This window comes from Marmota marmota, unplaced genomic scaffold (genome assembly GCF_001458135.2).
Source record: "Marmota marmota marmota unplaced genomic scaffold, marMar, whole genome shotgun sequence".
NCBI classification, from domain to species: Eukaryota; Metazoa; Chordata; class Mammalia; order Rodentia; family Sciuridae; genus Marmota; species Marmota marmota.
Window position 1 is genome coordinate 25,755,535 of NW_026000101.1, and position 6,000 is coordinate 25,761,534.

The following is a 6,000-nucleotide window of genomic DNA, read 5'->3' on the forward strand; positions in this document are numbered from 1 at the left end:
TCCTTTGTGTTTTATTCTAACTATAACTTTCAGTATGGTGTTGAACAGGCATGATGAAAACAGACCTCCTTGCTTTGTTCCTTATCTTAGAAGGAACATGTCTACTTCACTAAGGATAATGCTTGTTACAGATATTTTTATAGATATTTTTTTAGTTAAGTGGAAAAAGTTCACATCTATTCTCTAATTTACTGAGAGCTTTTATGATGAATGAATTTGTCAAATGTTCATTTTCCTATATCTATTGATAAGAACATTTGACTTTTCTTCTATTATCTGTTGATGTAATGGATACGTTAATTAATTTTCAAGTGCTACACCAGTCTTGCATATATAGAATATATTGTACATGTTCATGATGCAGGGTTTATCTTATATATTGTTGGGTTCAGCTTGCTGATATTTTATTGAAGATTTTGAATCTATGTTTATACGAGTTATTGGTCTGTAGTATCCCTTTCTTGTAATGGCTTTGTTTGATTCGGTAATTAGGGTAATTCTGGCCTCCTAGAATGAGTTAGGTGATATTTTCTCTGATTTTATTTTCTGGGACACATTATAAAGAATTCCATAATTTCTTCTTTAAATGTTTGCTATAATTTGCTGGTAACTCATCTGGGCCTTGTTCTTTTTGTTTTGCTTATTAACTATTTATTCCAATTTTTTAATTGCTTTAGAACTATCAACACATGTATTCTTCTGTGAGGTTTGGCATAATGTGTATTTCAAGGAATTTGTCTAATTCATTCAAGCCATAAACTTTGAGGACATGTAGTTTTTCACCATGCATTGCTATCCTTTAATGTCCATCAATATCACCACAAGTGATGACACCTCATTTGTTTTTGTCTGATAGTAGGAATGTGTGTCTTCTCTATTTTTTTTATTATTTTAATCCTGGTTTGTCATTTTGGTTGACATTTCCTAAGAATCAGCTTTTTTTTTAATTTTCCATGTTGATTTGCTGTTTTTAAGGATTTTGCTTTTTGCATCCATTAGTCAGATTTTTATAGCCTAGAGGTGTTTTCAATTTGTGACGATTTAGTTAATGAGTTTTGGAATATTCTCAGACATCACACTAAATATTTCTTCAATTTACCATATCTTTTCAATGAGTTACACTTTTCTTATATAATCTCTTGATTAGATACTGCTATTATCTTCATTTTTCCATTTGTTTTCAAGATTTTTTTTTAAATTGAGCCTTTTTTTGTACTTTCTTCATTCATCATTCTTACTTTGTGCTAATACTATTTTAATATTCTGATAAAATGCTCTTTGACACAAGTTTTTCCAACATGGTAATCTTGGTCATAGTTAGATAGATCTCAAATGACATTAATCATTTGATTATTGATTATATGTAGAAAGGAAAATTTGTCTTTTCAATAAATGTTTTAGTTCAGTTAAATATATACATTTGTAAAATGAGTGATGAGCCTTGACTAATACCATTTATGAAAGTGAGTTACGGATATGTCATAGATTTAAAGGACAGAAGAAATACTATAAAGCTTTTGGATAAAACAATAAAGTTTTGGACAAAACAATAAAGCTTTTGTGACCAAGGAACAGGCAAAATTTTCTTGAACAGAATACAAACTGAAAGAGCGTTTGATAAATTAAACTCCATTGGTATGTAGTATGTATTTAAATATACCAGTAAGGGAGTGAAATTTAAGCCAAGTAATGTGAGAAGACACATGCAATGCTTTTATCTAGCAAAGACCTATACTGAATTATTTAAGGAATCTCCACGAGATATTAAAAATAAGACAGTCCTATAAAGATGGGTAAAGGCTTTCAAAGACTCTTCACAAATGAAGATTTTCCATTGGTCAATATTCATGCAAGAGTCATTCAAATATCTATTCTTCAGAAAAATGAAAATTAACTACTGCTATAAAATTAATAGAGTGGGCAAAACAAAAATGACACATAATACCAAGGTGTATTGTGGTATAGATCAATGGAAATTTCCATGCATTTCTGTTGGTAGTGTAAATGCACCATCATGTGAAGGAATTGTGTTGCAGTACTACTAACATGGAACATACATCTACTGAAGCAATAATACCTCTTTACTACAGAAATGTTTACACATGAATATATGTAGGAAGGTTTCTAGAAAGCAGTGTTTGTAATAACCAAACAATGGACAAAATAAAAACATCCATAAAGAGTAATACACATAAATAAGAAGCTATGTAACAGAAAATAAAATACATGAAACTCCATTCATAATTTGAATAAATGAGGATAGTGATAAAGGAATATAGGTAATTGTATTTATATAAAAGTTTACAAAAAGTAAATACTAAATTATATTTCAAAATGGATACGTGGTTGATAAAACTACCCAAAATGCAAGAAAGAATTTATTTAACTATTACCATCAAACAGTAGTGTTTTTGCAGTGAGGAGAATTTTATTGCAAAATGTTATACAGTGACCTCCTCAAAATGTTAGCCAATATCTTATTTCTTGACATGGTAAGCATTTCATAGACATTCCTTTGAAATAATTTGTTGAATGTTACATACATTTTTGTGCATTTTATTTTTGTATATTGACATAAAGGATATTGTACATTAAGACATTTTTCATCTTAAATGTATATATACATTATATACTTTTTGTGTATATTTTATAATAAAATTTAAAATAAAAAACTGAAATTTATATAGGATTTATTAAGAGATGTTTCAGGTTAAGTGGGTATTCTGATTGTTAAAGGAAGATTGACAATGTAAGAAGACAACATTGTGTCATGATGAGGACAATTTTAAATTTGGAAAATTTTCACTGCGAAGTTAGATTAGTTAAGAGGATATTAGCAAGAAAAACAAATTTAGTTTCAGTAATATCCACAAAATCTAAGTGGAAACTAAAATAAATAAAATTACATTAAAATTAAAGACAAATTTCAAAAAAAAAATATCTATCTATCTATCTATCTATCTATCTCCAATACAGGGATAGTACTTTCTGCATTATTAACATTTGCTTACTCATGCATTAAATATGTTACAATTTACCAGCATGAATTTATTTAAACATAGCTTAACTTTTTAAAGAAAATAATTTTGTATTTTCTCTTAATGTGCCATCCATCTGTTCAGACATTTGTCATGATTGTAATATTTGAGCACTTTCTGATAGATACACAGTGAAGCACATTAAAATTATGGAGGATATTTACATACTTAATCAGAATTTTAAAAGTCAGTGATAACAGTAAAGTGTAACCTATTTTATTTTTTATTTATGACAGGATATGTTGTTTAATGAAACAAAGAATGAAAACATTCTCTTTAAAAAAAATAATGAATATCCCCTTAAGATATCAGAAGTTTACCTAAAGAATACATTTATTTTTTTTTTATCTTCTTAAATTAACCAGGAAAAAAACTCCAAATTTTGTTACTACTTTTGCTGACATCACTTCCTTTAAAACTATCAGAATTAAGATAATATAGGGAAAACCGCATGAAGAATTTTATTTTTAAAATAATTTTAACAGAGACATTCTGTATTCTCTTGTTGATGAGTTCATGTATGTGTTGTGATTTAAGAAGGCTGTGCTTAAATTCTGTATTTGAGAAACTTACATAGGTTCTTTCACTGCATGTTTTCGCCGAGCCTTCTCTATAAGCTAATGTGTTCCTTGACACAGAGAAAAGATTTTCATTTATATATGACCAAAGCATCAGTTCACATATGTTCTTATGGGACAGGATTTTCACCTTGTACATTGGTAAAAATGAAGTTACTTTCAGGTATAGTCATATCATAAGTTTACCTTAAAAAAGACTGATATCATAAAACAAAGTCTGTTTTACCTTCCTCTTTCAATTGCTTTCTTGATGTACTTTCTGTACTTTTTTTTTTTTTTTAAGTTTCATCACTTATTTTTTTCAGGGATTTTGGCTTTTCTGTTAATATATTTCTGAAGCTTTTAATTCCTCTGAAATCAAAGAAGTTATTGATAAAAGGAGTAAAACCATTAGAGTTTGGGATGGATATAGACATAATAGATATTTTACATTAGTTAAGACATCTGTCCCTTAAATGTGCTTTCTGAGCATAGTGTTGGTCAAAGGAGTCTATGGTTGCTTGGGAACTGATATATCTATAACTTCCAAACAGTGTCCAGATGAATATGCTTAAAACAAAATTTACATAAATGTGTGTAATTATCTAAAATTTACATAGATAGAGGTTATGTGATTACCTAAACTTATATAGACATATCTTAAAATCAGTAACATATCTCAGCACACATAATTTAAATCATGGATCTGTATTAGAAGAATAAAACAGCTATAGAAGAAATATGTCAATGTTTTGCTGAAGACCTCATAGGCTTAATATTTTAAATGTGAGGTTGATAACACTGGGTGCTTAATTTAAAGAAAGTGAGTTTTACTGTTTTTTTTTTTTTTTTTTGAGATTGCTTAGTTCCGGTGGAACCATTTATTTGGCTTTATAAATTAGTGCATGTCAAATATGCATCAATTGACACTTAAGAGTGTATTGAGATTTATTATGAGTGATGCTGTGTAATGAATTTAAAATTACAGGACACTAATATAATTAGATTTTTAGCACATTAAAATTATAGAGAATATTTACGTACTTAATCGGAATTTTAAAAGCCAGTGATAACAAGTTAATAATTGTGACAACTAATAGAGTATCTAAATAAATGTCACTATTTTTATTAATTGATATTTAATTTGCTGTATTCTGCCTTGGTAAATGTTAATTAAATGCCAGAAAATTCCTTATAATTTTAACATATTAATAATCTTATAATTATGCCTTTATTGCTTACATAATTATGAGTTAATTACACAGCTACTAGATTTACTGTACCCTTTATAGAGAGCTCAAAAATATCCATTTTTCTCCATAGGTCAATAAACTTGATTGCCTGGTAATAGGTTATAGAACATCAAAATCTCTGTGTGAATAAATATTCATTTCTAAACAGCACAGTAAATATTATATATCAAATTAGGAAAAATGAAAATAATGGAAATTGGTCATTATTCCCATATAAATTTATTAGTAATCTATTGGTCTTAGAAAATACGTAGCAATTTAAGAGAAAAGAGGTTTTTTGGTCACACTTTTCTAAAATGTCCTATATGAAAAATATTTTCTTTCTTTTAAAGTGCTTTTATCGTATAGTCTAATTTTGTATTTACAGTAACCGTACAATGTAATTGTCATCATTTTACTAATGAAGATACTCACTTAAAGAGTACATTTCTAAGTAGGATCCCATTTTGCCTTTCTTTATGCACAAACTGGTCTATTGTTTCATTTCCTGTATTTGCACCCCAACTATCAATTTTCACATCCAGGTAAATTGTCACTACCCTTTTTTGTCTATTGCTGAGATAACTGTTTTAGTCAGTTTTTGCTGCTGTGGTTGCTGCTGTAAACAAAAGATCTGAAAAAATATATACCCCAAATGTACACTTCAAATGACCCAACTCTTCCATACCATAGCGCATGGTTACCACCCAGTTAATCCCTTCCAGGGGATTAATGCACAGATTATGTTAAGGCTGTCATAACCTAATTCTTTCACCTCAACCATCTTGAATTGTTTCACACATAAGCTTTTGGGGGACACATCACCTCTAAACCATAATTATTACTAAATATGATATGAAGGAAAATAATATAAACTTTGTAAGCAGTTTTTCAACAAATCCATGTTTTCCCCTCAACTAGCCAATTGTGGCCAAGTATAATGGTAAAAAGTCCTGATCTTGTTCGTCTCTGTTTTCCTAGATGATGCTCTGTTATAAGGTGCATAATATTTGACAAAAGCAAAAATGGATTCAAAACTTTATTTGCCCCATCTCCCCACCATGGTGCTGGGAATTGAACACATTCTAGGCAGGCAAGCCCTCTACCACTGAGCTACAACCTCACCCCCAAATTTAAAACTTTTAATCAATTTAACTTCATATCCCATTTCTC